Genomic DNA, 15628 nt, shown 5'->3' on the forward strand with positions numbered 1-15628 from the left:
GCCCAGGATGACCTTGAAGATCCCCCTGATCTTGCTTCCAAAATTATAGGATTACCAGTGTGTGTTTCCACACCCAATGAGATAAAGTACCTATAAAGAAAGAAATGAAATACTCCAACACTCATTGAGATTTATGTTCATAGTCAGGATGCTGTCCAGATTCTAGAGAAAAAGTTCTTGACACTTTGGTCAGGGATGAAGGACTCCCAGAAGCAGTGAAGGCTACTGATGTTGATTAGGAATCAATACTCAGGTGTGGTGTGGTGACACACACCTTTAATCCCAGCACTTGGGAGGCAGAGGTAGGAGGATCACTGTGAGTTCGAGTTCAATACATAGTGACTACATAGTGAATTCCAGGTCAGCCTGGGCTAGAGTGAAACCCTACCTTGAAAAGCCAAAAAAGAAAAAAAAAAGTCAGGAATGGATACTCAAAGGGTACTCCACAGTTTTGTGTAAGAATCCTTGGAGAGGGCAAGGCAAAAAGGTACTTCTATAGTAGAGTGACATATTTAGTACTATATATTAGATGAAGGAAAATGATAGTTAATCATTAAGTCTTAGAGCTAGGACATTTCTTGACCCCAAAATGCATCAGTATTAATTTGATCAACTTGAAAATTGTACAAACAACAAAGGAAAACTATCAATTATCATACACTCACACCCGAAGCAAGATAAAAATGTGTAGCTAGGGATGTAGTTCAGTGGTAAGGTACTTGCTTATCATATGCAAAGCCCTAGGTAAAATCCATAGCAATGAAAAAAAGCAAAAATAAAATTGTGTTCATTTACCATAAATACACATGTACTGAAAAACAAGGAAAAGATTCTGTAATGGGATCAAGTCTAACAAATTACCCTGGGTTATTTTTGTGTTATGCCCAATATTTTTAGATAAGTCTAAATTCCCACTTAACAGTGGAGGAACAATTTAGCGCAGGCCATGAACCAAACAGACATAATTTGTTTGACCCTCTTTAGTTAAAGTTATAGGTATAACACTTCAAATTGTAAATGCAAAGATTTCTTTCCCCAGTAAAAATAAATGTGCTACTGCTATGGCTGAGAGTGACATGGATGATTTACTCAAGCATAAACTTATTGATATGAGTTTGTAATGGTTAAATTCTATGTCAGCTTGATTGGATCAGGTGTTTCAGGAAAGATAAGCAAGACACCAGGAATGTTAAGGAAGGAGGGTATATCTTACACTTTAAACTTTGTGTTGTGAGGTTTAGCAAAAAGAACATGTTGATTGGCTCAAAACCTTGACAGTTTTACAATAAATGGATATCTTTTAGAATAGAGAAAAAGAAAAGAGAAAAAGGTTTTGTCTGAGACAGGCAAAAGAGGCATCTCCTGTTAAAGGAAAGAGAATCACAATATGGGTTGTGAGCAGACTTTTGCTAGCAGAGGTGCAGAGAGAGAGCATAAAATCCTTGTTTCCCTTACTATTGACCAAGCCCAGCAACTTCTGATCAGGAATTTGGACAGCATCCTGACTATAAACCTCAGGATCTCTCATGCCTTTAGCACCATATTTAGACTTCTGAGTCAACCAGCTGCTAGGTTCTTGCTCTCTATAACCTGCAGTCATCCACTATTGGACTGCCACAACAATGTCATTAAGCCAATCTTTATAATGAATATTTATTTTATCAGTTCTATTCCTTTAAAGAGCCCTGACTAACAACAAGTCTACAAAGTAGACATTACAAATTTATTATTATAGATTATACAACTTTTTAAAACGTGCTAGCAGTTTCTTTGATTTATCAGCTAAAGTATGAGTCAAACAATATTCTACAGTGACTGAGCTGATAATGCCTGACATTTTTAGTTCACACTGATGAAATATTGATGAGGAGATTAAAAGGCTCAGATAAACTGAAAATCTAGAGCAGATTTACCATGTAAAACCTATTCCTCCACAATGAGAAGGGCCAGAATATGTGTCCTTCATTGACACTATCTAACACCATAAGAAACAGACTTATGAAAGGAGCACCAGTATATATGAAAGGCACTGTCATTTTTCTTTTATTTGCCATGTCTTACAATGGGAGCCAGACAGAGTGCATTAGGTGACTTCAATGTAGTAAGTTTAATTAGAGAACATGGTTACAAGGGCCAAGTGGCATTCCTCGATCCCCAAAGGCAAGGTGAGCATAGTACCATGATGAAAAACAGACATGAAGCAATGTATCTCAGTGAGTTCAAAGCTACCCTGAGACTACATAGTGAATTCCAGGTCAACCTGAGATAGAGTAAAACCCTATCTCAAGCAAAACAAAACAAAACAAACAAAAAAAAAAAAAAGGATGGATTTTAGAGAAAAAGTTGGTAACTGTAAGTTTACTCAATGCTGACACCAATTACACCTTCATTACTCAATGAGAATTCCTTGCTTGGGCAAATTAATATATCTCCTGGTATCTGGTATTCAGCTATTGATCACATGAATGATTGCTTTGCTATGCTTGTCCATAAGTTCCATCAGAAGTGATTTGCTTTCAGATGACAAGGATAGTAGTATACCTTCACTGACCAATATCAAGGGTATATTAGCTATCTGATCCTGTGTCATACCTGGTTGAAAGGGATCTTGATTGCCTGCTTCTTTCAAAGAGCATTGCATTGGTACATTTCATTGATAAAATTGTACTGATTGGACAAAGAAAGCAGGGGGCAGTAATCACTCTGGGCTTGTTGACAAAACATTTGCACATTAGAGGATAGGAAACAGATCTGCCAAAATTCAAGGGCCTTCTACCTCAGTAATATTTCTAGAAGTCCAGTGGTATTGGGAATGCAGAAATGGTCCTTCTAAGATGAAGAATGTTTTTTCACTTCACTCTTTCTATCACCAACAAAGAAGCACAATGGTGTAGGGAGCCTATTTCAATTTTGGAAAAAGCACAACTTCACTTACTCTGCCCAAGCAGGTTATCAGATTGACTACATTAACCGCTTCCATTGTGGAAGGGGCAATGCTTTGTTCTTACCAAAGTAGACACGTATTCAGGGTATTGGTTCCCTCTTCTGTATGTAATGCTTCTGTGAAAACTACCATCCATGAACATACAGAATGCCTTATCTACTAACATAGCATTGTGTCACCAAAGAACTCACTTCACAATAAAGGACTCCGGCACTGGGCTCTTATTTATGTTATTCATTGGCCTTACCATGCTTCCTAACATCTTGAGGTAGTTAGCTTAATAGAATGGTGTGAAGTCCTTTTCAAGATGTAGTTACAATACCCCCTAACTAGCAATGTCTTTAAGAGTTCAAACAAGATTCTCCTCCAGATCACTGAACACTCTGAATTAGCATCCAATATATGGAAGTTTCACCCATACCTAATATTCACATGTCAAGGAATCACGGGTTGAAAATGGGAATGGTACCATTCAGCATCACCGCAAGTGACTTCCAGAAAAATTTTCATCCCTGTTCTAGTAATTTTGTGCTCTGTTGGCCTCAACGTCTTGGTTCTAGAGGGATGAGTTCTTATATAAGATAACACAACAAATATTCCATTTAACTGGAAGTTAAGTCTTCTCCTTGGCTATATTGGGCTCCTTATGTCCTTAAATCAAGGAATTTCAGTATTAGCAGTGATTATTGATCCAGACTTCCAGTGGGTAATTGGACTACTACTCCATAATGGAGTTAAGTAAGAATAGTGAAAAGCTGAAGAGGTCCTTAAAGATCTCTTAGTGTTACCATGTCCTGTGATTAAGGTCAATGAAATACTTGACAAATGGCCCAGAGCCTTTGGAATGAAGATGTAGGCCACCCCTGCAGATAAACAGTCAAGACTTAGTAAGATGCCTGCTGAGGTGGAGTAGATGCAGAATGGATAGCAAAAGACAGTTGTAAATGAAACCTACAGCCATGATACCACTAACAGAAATAAGAATTATCCTGAGGGCTTCTTTCCTATTTTAAGAACATGGTTGTACATATATACACATATAATGTACATCCCTTTACCACATACTAGTGATTGAGTTAACATAAATACTTGTTGCAGTCAGGTTTACATTGCTGGCAGAAATCACCTGACCAAGAGCAGCTTGTGGGGAAAAAAAGGTGTATTTTGGCTTGCAGGGAAAAATGATGGCATGAGCAGAGGGGGGACATAAACCTCATGACCAACAGCAGATGGATCACAGCAACAGGAGAGTATGTCAATCACTGACATGAGAAACTGGCTATAATACCCATAAGCCTGCCCCCAACAATATACACCCTCTAGGAGGGTTTAATTTCCAATTGCCATCAGCTGGGGAACCTAGCATTCAGGAGGCCTAAGTTTATGGGGGACACCTGAATCAAACCACCACAATACTTAAGTGTTATTAAATGTAAATGATCATACTTAATTTATAAGATAGTAAGAACAAACATTCTTCAAGGTACTTTGCTTCTATTCTGTCTAGTTACATGTTTTTAATTGTATGTGGGAAAATTATGGAATGTTAAGTAGAATTACGATTTTGTTTTTGTCTTCATTTAGAAGTTAAGCATAAAAAAATAGATCTGGTTGGGTAGCAAACTGATAAACTGTGGACTTGTTATGGTCAGCCATGATTGTGAACGTTACAGAATTTAAGATCACCTAAAAGACACACCTCTGAGTGTATTTCCAGAGAAGAACGACTGACCAGATGAGGATCAGCTTTCAAAGTGGTTGATACCTCCCAATAGAATTCCAGATACACTAATCTGGTTTCTCTGCAGGAACAGAAATGATAGAATAAATATATGTGAAAAGAAATGTATTAGATTGGGTTATGTAGTTCACACTAAGGGTTACATAGTTCAACAATAGCCACCTGTATACTGGAGAGGTTGAGGACTTGATAGAGCTACTCAGGCCATGGAACTGAATGCCTCAGCAGTTCCAATCTGGTGTTGAAGGTCTGGAGTATTCCTGGAGAGTTGCTGGAAGGCAAAAGAAACTGAGCTCAGTATCTACAAAAAATGATGGAAGTAGTGGCAGCAATACCAGGATAAATGCATTTGCCACCAAGAAGGTAACACAGCCAGGAAAAAGCAGCATACTTTTCCCTCAGTCCAGGAAGTTCTGCCCAGTCTGACAGGTAGTTTTCTCCCCTCAGTTAATACTTATTGATAATGCCAGAAGTATGTCTAAGCTTATGTTATATCTATTTAAGTTGACAATCAAAACTGACTATCATGTCAGGTATCAAAAGATCTGAGAAGAAGCAATGTCACTTGCCATAGTAGACAGTTTCACATTGCTTGGATGAATATCCAAACAAGGCACAGTTTACAAAAGGGAGGAATTTATTCAAGTTTACAGATCCAGGGTAAGTTCCATCAAATGATAAAATAAGCTGCTTCCATACATCTAAGGATAGATAAAGAACCAAATAGCCACTAAATACCAAAATCAACCAGCACAAAACTGGTAGCAAGCAGGACACCCACAGAGCTTAAACTTTCTGCATTCCTTTGGGCAGCCTCCAGTTATACCTCCTCCAGCTAGGTGGTTGGAGAGCCAGGTTATAAGCTCTCATAATGCACCTGAGTCTGTGGAGTACATATATTCAAACTACCATATTTGCCTGCCTTCAGTTATTTTTCATGAGAAAGTATGTCTGTTGCTGCTAGCATCTTACTCTAGCTTCTTTAGCCTTCAAACATGAAGTAGATACCAGTAACTGTCCAAGGAAATGAAGGCTTCAGTACCAAATTTGAGCTTTGAGTTTCATATAATAAACAGATATTTACTGGATTCCATGCTTCTCCACCATGTGATGGTCACTGTTGGGTAATTCAGCACCTATCATGTAAGCCAACCATTCTAATAAATATAAATCTTTATATGTGGTGCATGCATTTTCTCTCTATATATGCATATATACACACTGTATTTCTTTTTTCTATTTCTACAGAGAATCCGGCTTAATACACCCCCTAAAACAAGTTTCCCAGCAATATGCCAATACAGTCATGAAGAAATACAAGGCTTTTGTACCAGAATTACCTATTTTCTATATCACCTGATTTTCAAATCATCTTAGTTTAAAATATAATAAAATTCACAAGGCATTAGGTTAGTCAAACACAACTCATTTTTAAGCTCACGATTTAGTTGAGTCTTGGAAAATTAACTGCTAAGCAACAGAGATTATATTTACAATCTTGCACTGTCTAGCAATTAGCAAAAACAATTCACCTATGTCTTTCATTTGTAAAACAATCATTTTAACACAAGGATTAACACCTTGTGTTTTCCTGCTTTTTTTAGAGAGTGAGAGTGAGAGAGAGGGGCGCGGGGGAGAAGGATGGAGAAAAAGAGACAGAGAGAATTGGTGTGTGAACGCCTCCACCACTACAAGTGAACTCCAGATGCTTGGGCCACCTAGTGGGCATGTGCAACCTTGTGCTTGTCTCACCTTTGTGTGTGTGCCTTACATGGGATCTGGAGAGAGATGGAACTTATTACCCAACAAGAAGGCTATATAAAATATATGTTGTCTTATTTATGTATAAAAAATACTATATATAGAATTGTGGTATTGCAGGGGCTGGAGAGATGGCTTAGCAGTTAAGGCATTTGCCTGCAAAGCCAAAGGACCTCAGTTCAACTCCCCAGGACCCACATAGGCCAGATGTAGAAGGTGGCACATGTGTCTGGAGTTCTTTTGCAGTGGCTGGATGCTCTGGGACACCCATTCTCTCCCTCTCTCTCTCTCTCTCTCTCTCTCCCTCCCTCCCTCCCTCCTTTCCTCTCTTTCTCTCTCAAATAAATAAATAAAATTTAAAAAATAAAAAAATAATTAGTGACATTAAAAAATGCTGTGATATATATATATATTGAATATGTATACATACATATATACATATACATATATGTATGTATGTATATATATACATATACATATACATATATGTATGTATGTGTGTGTATATATATATATGTATGTTATACATATTCAAAATTGAATATTCAAAATCACTGCCTAATGCCTTTTTTGTTTTTGTTTTTTACCAGATAAGATCTTGCTCTAGCCCAGGTTTACCTGGAATTCAATATGTAGCATCAGGGTGGCCTTGAATTCATGGTGATCCTCCTACCTCTGATTCCCAAGTACTGGAATTAAAGGCATGCACCACCATGCCCAACTTAAAGGTTTTGACAACCTCCATACATATAGACAATATACCATGATCATAATCCTCTACTACCACCTTCCTTATCTCCTCCTAAAAATCCCCCTCTACTGAATCTTTTCTTTTTTACAACTAGTCTTTCTTCTATTTTGATGTCATCATTTTTTCCCTGTTAAGCAGGTCTGTGCAGCCACTCTGTGGTCATAAATATCATGGCCATTTTGTGTCTGTAAAATAGCATTGCAAAGCACTTCTGTGGCTTTTGCTTTCTGCCCCCTCTCTGCAATGTCTTTTAACAAGTGATGATATCGCTAGTACTTTTGATGTTTCATATACCTCCCCTCTACACTGCTGACATTTACAGGAAAGCAATATTTTATGTTCTATACTCACTAATAAGCTTATGAGTCACCTAATAATATCAAGGCAACATGCTTTGAGATGTTGTAAGTAGTTGTTGAAAATAATTGAAGTGACAGGTAATATGTGTTGACATATAAAACACTGAAGAGGAAAATTATTTTTGTATACCTCATATTTAACATGTAAAATGAATATCAATGGAAAATCAACAAATTGCCTCTTATCATCTATCACTTTAAACTATTTGACATTAAAATTATCAAAATATACTTGAGAAAAATTACAGGCCTATTTTCTAGAAACTTCTGTGATGAGAAATGATACAGACTTTTTATAAATCCTTTAGCAATAAAAGCAATGGGCATACAGATGCACAAGGGGCACATGCATCTGGAGTACATTTGCAGTGGTTACAGGCCCTGACATGCCCACTATCTCTCTGTGTCTCTTTACTCTCTCTCTCTCTTTCTCTGCTTTCAAATAAAGAAATTAAAATTAAATTATTTTTTTTTAAAAAGCTATGGGCATAATGCCAGTACAGACAAATAACTGTCAGTGACAGCTAAAGAGGGAAGGAATTTAATGCTGTAGTGGTTACCTTCTTACACAAGGTACCTGACCAAAAGTGGCTTATGGGAGGAAATGAAAGTTCCTTCATTTGGCTTTCAGACTTGAGGAGGAACTCCATTATAGCAGGAGAAAATGTGGCATGAACAAAAGTTGGACATCACATACTGTACAACATCAGATGGACAACAGTGCCCACAGAGTGTGCCAAACACTGCAAAGAGAAGCTGGCTATAATACCCACAAGCCTACTCCATAAAAGCACTCTTCCAGTAAGGATACCACTGTCAAATTGCCATCAGCTGGAGATGAAGCATTCGAAACACATGAGTTTAAGAGGGACACCTATTTCAAACCACCACATTTTGCCCCTGGCCCCCATAAACTGATACATGATGTAAAATGCAATGCATTCAGTCCAACTTCAAAAGTTCTCATAGTTTCTATCAATCCCAACACTGTTCGAACATTGTTATAGTTCAAGGTCTCTTAACTACTAAGTATAAAAAAAAAGAAAGAAAGAAAACCTGTAGTGGCACAGAATAAACATTCATAGTGCAAAGGATGGCATCGGGCATAGCAAACAAAGACTGACCCAATACAAGTTTTAAAACAAACACAGAAAACATCAAATTTCCATATCCCTAAGTCCAATATCTCTAACCAGTGACCAAAGTCTAGAGGTTCAGTTCCTCCCTGCCATCTAAGCTGTTCACAGCTTAGGGAACAATCATCCAAAGCTGGCAGTTCTGCTTGGTATCATCCACACAGTACTGGCATTTAGACTATGAGAAGACCACAGTGCATCCTCATGGCTTCATGGATTTCCAACAACCCTGCCCAATATTGCCCATGGCCATCTCCGAAAATCAAATTGAGTTGCAAATCCAATGACACTTTCATTTCTGCATTTGTAATACTCCATAATACCAGGTGGGCTACCAATTTGTTAATCCAAGTGGAGAGTAAAGCCAACTTTGAAGAGCAGGACAGTCCTTAAGCATTCAGGCCTCTTCCTTTCAAAAGAGTGCATATTTTTCTACTGTCCCAATGCAGAACAGCTGTCCCACTGTCAATGGTGGTGCTCTCTCAAACAGTTTCAGTTGAATGGGGGCTTTCTCTAGTCTAAAACTTTCATTTCTTTCTGTGTCATATCCATTTGCTTGCACCAGTCCATTTCTATGCAACACAAACCTATACAAATTCTCAGAACAGAGACAGGTGGAATTCAGGAAGGCTTTCACATAAACTGCTTCTTTTCCATTCCCTACAAAGCGTTTTCTTACTATCAGAAGCCAAAACCTCATATTTTATAGTTCTTACTTAGCCTTTCAACTCTGACCAGGATGATCCCTAAAACTTTACCTTTAGCAATTCAAGGCATCTCTTAGACCAAGGTTTCAGATACTTCCACATGTTCCCACAAATCAACTCTAAAAAGGTCAAAAGTTACACAGTCAAATTTCTAGCAGTAACAACCCCAGTCTACTCTTTTTTAAAAAATATTTTATTTTTAATTATTTATTTATTTGGCAGAGAAAGAGGGATAGAGAGAGAAAAAAAAAAAAAAACAGGTGCATCAGGGCCTCCAGCCACTGAAAACGAACTCCAGATGCATGCACTCCCTTGTGCATCTAGCTAACGTGAGCCCTGGGGAATTGCACTTGGGTCCTTTGGCTTTGCAGGCAAACACCTTAACCACTAAGCCACCCCCATCCCTAAATTTTACTCTTGAAGTTACCATCTTGTTGCTTTCTAGCATCTGACCAAAAGCAGCTTATGGAAAGAAAGGGTTTATTTTGGCTTATAGATTCAAGGGGGAAATCCATCATGGCAGAGGAAAACATGGCATTAATAGAGGCTATACATAACCTCCTGGCCAACATTATCAGGTGGACTACAGCAGCAGGACAGTGTGCCAAACACTAGCAAGGGAAAATTTTCTACAACACCCATAAGCTTGCCCCAAGATCAAGCCTCAAACAATAAAGATCTAATTCCCAAATTGCCAATAGCTGGATATCAAACATTTCAAATACATATGTATATGGGGACAATTCAAATGCCCATTTCAAAACTCTTCAAATGTATAATTAATTTGAAGCATATTATATATACATAGAAAAAAATCTTTGAAATCTCAAAAACAGGCTGGGGAAGTAATTAAGTCATTAAGTATTTCCTGTGTAAGCAGAGTTTCCAGAGTTTGACCCCCCAGTACCTACAAAAATCTGGCAAGAGTCATGGTGAACACTTGTAATCCAAGCACTGGGGAGAAGGAGACAGGCAGACCCTTGGGGCTTGCTGGCCAGCCAGTCTAGCCTTCTTGATGAGATCCAGGCCAATGAGATGCTGTCTCTAAAACATAATCATTTGAGAAATGATACTTGAGGTTTTCCTCTGCCCTCAAATGCACACATACATATGTGTACATGCACCTTCACAGACACACATGCACCCACATACACATAAACACACACATGCATACATATTCACAAAAATAAATGAAGAACTCTCAAAAGCATATAAACCAAAATAACATGATAACCAAATGTAACAGCAAGCTAGATAAGCCATTAAAATACAGCTTTTTTAACCAGATCCCAAAAATATCTAATAACAATGCTTCTCAAACTATTTCATAAAATATGAAAAAAAAAAAGCCAGGCATGGTGGCACATGCCTTTAATCCCAGCACTCGGGAGGCAGAGGTAGAAGGATTGGTGTGAGTTCAAGGCCAGCCTGAGATGACATAGTGAATTCCAGGTCATCCTGGACTAGAGCAAAACCCTACCTTGAAAAACCAAAAAAAAAAAAAGAAAAGAAAAGAAAAGAAAAAACACTACCAAATCTTTTACAAAGCCAGCATTATTCTGATACTAAAATGCAATAACAACACAACAAGCAAAAGAAAATTATAAACTACTCTCCCTGAAGAATATACATGCAAAAGTTTTCAACAAAAGACTTGCTCATAGAATGCAAGAATACATCAAGAAAAAAAAATCCATCATCCAAGTTGCTTTTATTCCAGGAAGTCAGGGAAGGTGCTATATAGGCAAAGCAATAAATGTAATACATTATATAGACTTAAAGACAGAAATCAAATGATCATTTCAATTGATATAGATAACATTTGTGATAGACTCCAACATCCTTTCATGATAAAAGTCTTAAGAAACTAGTGATAGAAGTAATATATCCTAAATAATAAAGTCTTTACACAGAAAAACTCTAGCCAAGAGTATAGCAAATAGGGAATAATTCAAAATATTTTCATTGAAATCATGAACAAAAGAAGGGTGTCCATTTTTTCTTATCTTATTCAAAAATGGAAGTCTTAGCTAGAATAATAAAACAAGAAAGGCAAATTATTTTTAAATATTTCATTTTTATTTTTTTGAGGAAGAGAGAGAAAGGACAGATAGAAAGAGAGAGAGAGAATGGGCATACCATGGCCTCCAACCACTGCAAACAAACTCCAGATGCAGGCACCACCTTGTGTATCTGGCTTACATGGATCCTGGGGAAATGAACCTTGGTCCTTTGGCTTTGCAGGTAAGTACCTTAACCACGAAGCCACTTCTCCAGCCCAAGAGAATCAAATAAAATGCTCAGTGATTAAGGTTCTTGCCTGCAAAGCCTAAGGACTCGAGCCTTAGTACCCACATAAAGCTAGAAGCACAAGGTGACTTAAGCATCTGGAGTTCTTTTGCAGTGGCTAGAGGCCCTTGAGTGCCCATTCTCTCTCTCTTTCTCTCTCTTGCAAATAAATAAAGAAAATATTTTTTCAAAAAGAAAATGTATTTTTGCAGATGATATTATTTTACACATTAAAGACTTTTAATCTCTATCAGGAATCTGTTTGATGTAATAAACATGTTCAACAAAGTGGCAGGTTACAATTCAACATACAAAATCTATTGCCTTTCTTTATATCAATAACAAGCAAACTGACAAAGAAATCAGAAGGGCAACTCTATTCACAATTTCCTCAAGAAAGTAAAATACCTAGAAATAAATCTAATGAAGGAAGTGAATGAGCTATATAATAAAAACACTTAATATGGAAATTAAAGAAGACATTAGAAGATGGAACTATCTCCCATGTTCAAGGATGGAAAGAATCAATACAGAAAAAAATGGTTATCTTATCAAAAGTACCTTATAGATTCAATGCAATCCCCATCAAATTTCCAATACCAATATCCACTGAAATAAAAAGTAATTTAAATTTATTTTTAGCCACAACAAACCTAGATATCTAAAGCAATCCTGAGCAAAAAATAAATAAATATGGTGCAAGGTATCACAATACCTGATTTCAAGCTGTATTACAGACTTCAAAAGTCAAAAATAGCATAATATTGGTACAAAAAAAATCCTCTAGATCAGTGCAACTAAACCGAAGAGTTGACAGTAAACTGTAACAACAGCTATCTGATTTTGGAAAAAAATATCAATGCCTGTTTTACTTGTTAGAGGAAAGTCATTTTTTAACAACTTATGCTGGGGAAACTGGGTATCTACATTCAGAAAAAAGAAACTAGATTCTTATTTCTGCACAAAAAATTGACTAAAACTAGATCAAGGACCTTAACATTAGGCCAGAAACTTTGAAATGTCTACAGAAAACATTAGAGAAAATGCTTCAAGATATAGGAAATAGCTGGACTTGGTGGCTCACATCTTTAATCCTAGCACTTGGGAGGCTAAGGTAGAACAGCGGTCATGAATGTTAGGACAGCTTGACCTACAGACTGAGTTCCAGGTCAGACTAGGCTAAAATGAGACCCTGCCTTTTTAAAACAAAGTGTTCAAAGATATCAGAATGGGCAAGAAGTTTCTGAATGGGACCCTGGTCTCCCAGGAAACAAGCTCAACAATGGGTAAGTGGGACCTCATGGAATTATGAGGCTCTATGTAGTAAAGGAAACAGTTAACCAAGTGAAAAGACAGTCTGTAGAAAGGAGGAAAAATTTTGCAAGATGTACATCTGACAGAGGATTAATATCTAGAATATACAAAGAACTCAGAAAATGAAATAACCCTAAAATGAATAGTCTAATCAAACAATGTACAGTGTTCTCAGAAGAAGACATACAAGTGAACAATAAATATTTTAGAGTGTTCAATGTCCTTAACCATCAGGAAAATGTGTATTAAATCTTCTTTGAGACTCTATCATACCCCTGTCAAAATGGCATTCAAGAAAACAAACAATAACATATACTAGTGAAGGCATAGGGAAAGAAGTCTTATTCAGTGTTGGTGGGAGTGTAAATGGTACAGCCACTATAGAAATCAATGTGGAAATTGATTGGGCTCTATGAACCAAACCTTGGCCATGTTAACAGAGACTTCCATATAACAAGTTAAGTTTCTACTTCCTTACCTAATATTCAACTACCAGAAACAATGGGATCATACACCTGGCTAAACACTCCCCCATCCTGCCAGTAGCTGATAAAGAAACAAAGACATTGCAGTTTAACCAGTAACTCTGTGATCTTTTCCCTAACCACATCCCCTTCCCCCTACAACTCCTTGCCCTGACCACGTCCCCTTCCCCCTACAACTGTATATAAACCTACATGGAAAAAATAAACTGTTGAGGCCTTGACAAACACCTAGCATGGTCTCCTTCTTGTGTCTGTTTGTCTTTTCCCACCCAGGTTAGCTTCTCCTTGAGTCCTTGTTCAACTCCCCGCTAGCTGGGGCAAATGGCGCTCAATGTGGGGCCTGAGATATGAAGTGTGACCTGGGCATCCTCGTCATTGGATTGCCACCCCACCACGGTGAGTGAAGATCCGCATAAGATCACTACAGGCAATACACCTATAAAACAGATCTGCTCTGTGGTCACCACAAAAGACACCTGCCTGTGATACAGACCCGCTAAGGTAAGACAAGCAATGCAGACTTCTAGGCAAACCATTTAAAGACTATTTATTCAGATTTGCAAGGCACAAAAACTGCAGGGTTTCTTTTTGCGCTTCTTTTCCTCCTTTTACTTTCTGTTGGCACCATCACATAGAATTGCAACATAGCGACAGGGCAACTGAAGCCTCTTGGACAGGGCTACCCTCTGGCATTGGCTGAAGGCCTCTAGCTCCCTGTGAAAATCCCGACAGCCCATTCGGGTATTGGCAAAGACCTCCTACTTAGCCTCTCTTCCCACCAACCAACCTGGTTACACAACAGCCAGTAAATGCTCTTAGAGAAGCTGCTAGTTCTTAAAATTGCAGTCAGGCTCATGTCAAGCTCACTGGGGAATCCCCTGTGCCGGTTCTCCTCTTTCCTTTTCTATCATGGGACAGACCCTAAGTAAACATAAATTGTTAAAGGGCTTAAAACTTCTCTCAAAACACAAGGAACACGGGTTAAAGAAAAGAAAGAGAGATTTAACAAAGAGTAAAAAGGAGATAATTGCCATAGTAAAAGATATTTTAAAAACACAAGGAATTAAGATTGCTTCAAGTTCTTTAAGCAAAGTTTTTGATTTTATCAGGAGGATTTGTTCTTTGTGTGTGTGTGTGTGTGTGTGTGTGTGTGTGTGTGTGTGTGTGTGTGTTTATGTGTGCTCATTATGCTTCCTTGTCATGTCGTATTTATGACTGTTTGTGACTAAAGAGATGAGAGGGATGCAGGTGACACCCCTTTCTCTTCTAGAGAACGATTTCAAGGAAATCAAAGACCTAAGCATAGAAATTAAAAAGGGAAAGTTAAGTGTCTTTTACAGGAGTGAATTTGCCTGGTATTTGTTCTAGGTCAACTTCACCTTACATAGAGGATTATTAAAAACAACAAAACTTCCTCTAAAGAGGTAACTTATAATTTGTCAGATACTTTTTAAAAAGATTGTAATGTCCTGTTACTTAAAAGGAAGAGGTAACTGATCTGACTTCTAAGCCAGCCTGCCTCAAGATAACAACACAATGTGCCTTAGTTACTCCTAATACTATCATTTCCAAGTGTGTTATTGGTATTAATGATATAAAATTGTATTAAGACTGCTTTCTTTTTAGTAATAGGATTAATCAATTTGGTATAATTTTTAACAGCTTTATAAGAAAGATAATTAATCACTTCTTGGCCTTTTGGCTAAGATCAAGTGTAGTATCTGTTCTTATCAGTTTAATATCTGATACGTCCTCTATCTGAGGACAATATAGTAAATGGATTTTTGGAGCTCAGAGTTGGAATAGGAACTTGCTCCGTCCACTCCAGGCATTGACCTGGTATTACAGTACCTCTAGGAATGGTGCACCTCCTTGGAGGAATAAAATATAAAAATAAAAAATAAAAGAAAGATAATTAATGATGGAGTGAGATAAATTGGTTAAAGGAAATGGGAAGGAATTTTTCAATAATTACTTGTTAAAAATGCCTTTTGAGTGGTACTTAGATCAGAATGTTAAAGTATATAAATAAAGGTGTACAGATGTAAAAAAAAAATAATTTTTTTCAGACAAAACCTAAACACAATGCCTAAAGTTAAAGATTTTAAACTGTTTACAAACTTTAAGAAAAAAAAATCTTA

The 15628-nt window shown here is 37.4% G+C and overlaps 1 non-coding gene across 1 annotated transcript; it reads left to right on the plus strand.

The window, feature by feature from the left end:
• Window positions 1-15169: 15169 nt before the first annotated feature.
• On the plus strand, window positions 15170-15360 carry LOC123461737. The gene has a single exon (XR_006637819.1). It is a non-coding gene; the product is annotated as a U2 spliceosomal RNA (small nuclear RNA).
• The last annotated feature ends 268 nt before the right edge of the window (window positions 15361-15628 follow it).

This window comes from Jaculus jaculus, chromosome 6, assembly GCF_020740685.1.
Source record: "Jaculus jaculus isolate mJacJac1 chromosome 6, mJacJac1.mat.Y.cur, whole genome shotgun sequence".
In the NCBI taxonomy this organism is placed as follows: domain Eukaryota; kingdom Metazoa; phylum Chordata; class Mammalia; order Rodentia; family Dipodidae; genus Jaculus; species Jaculus jaculus.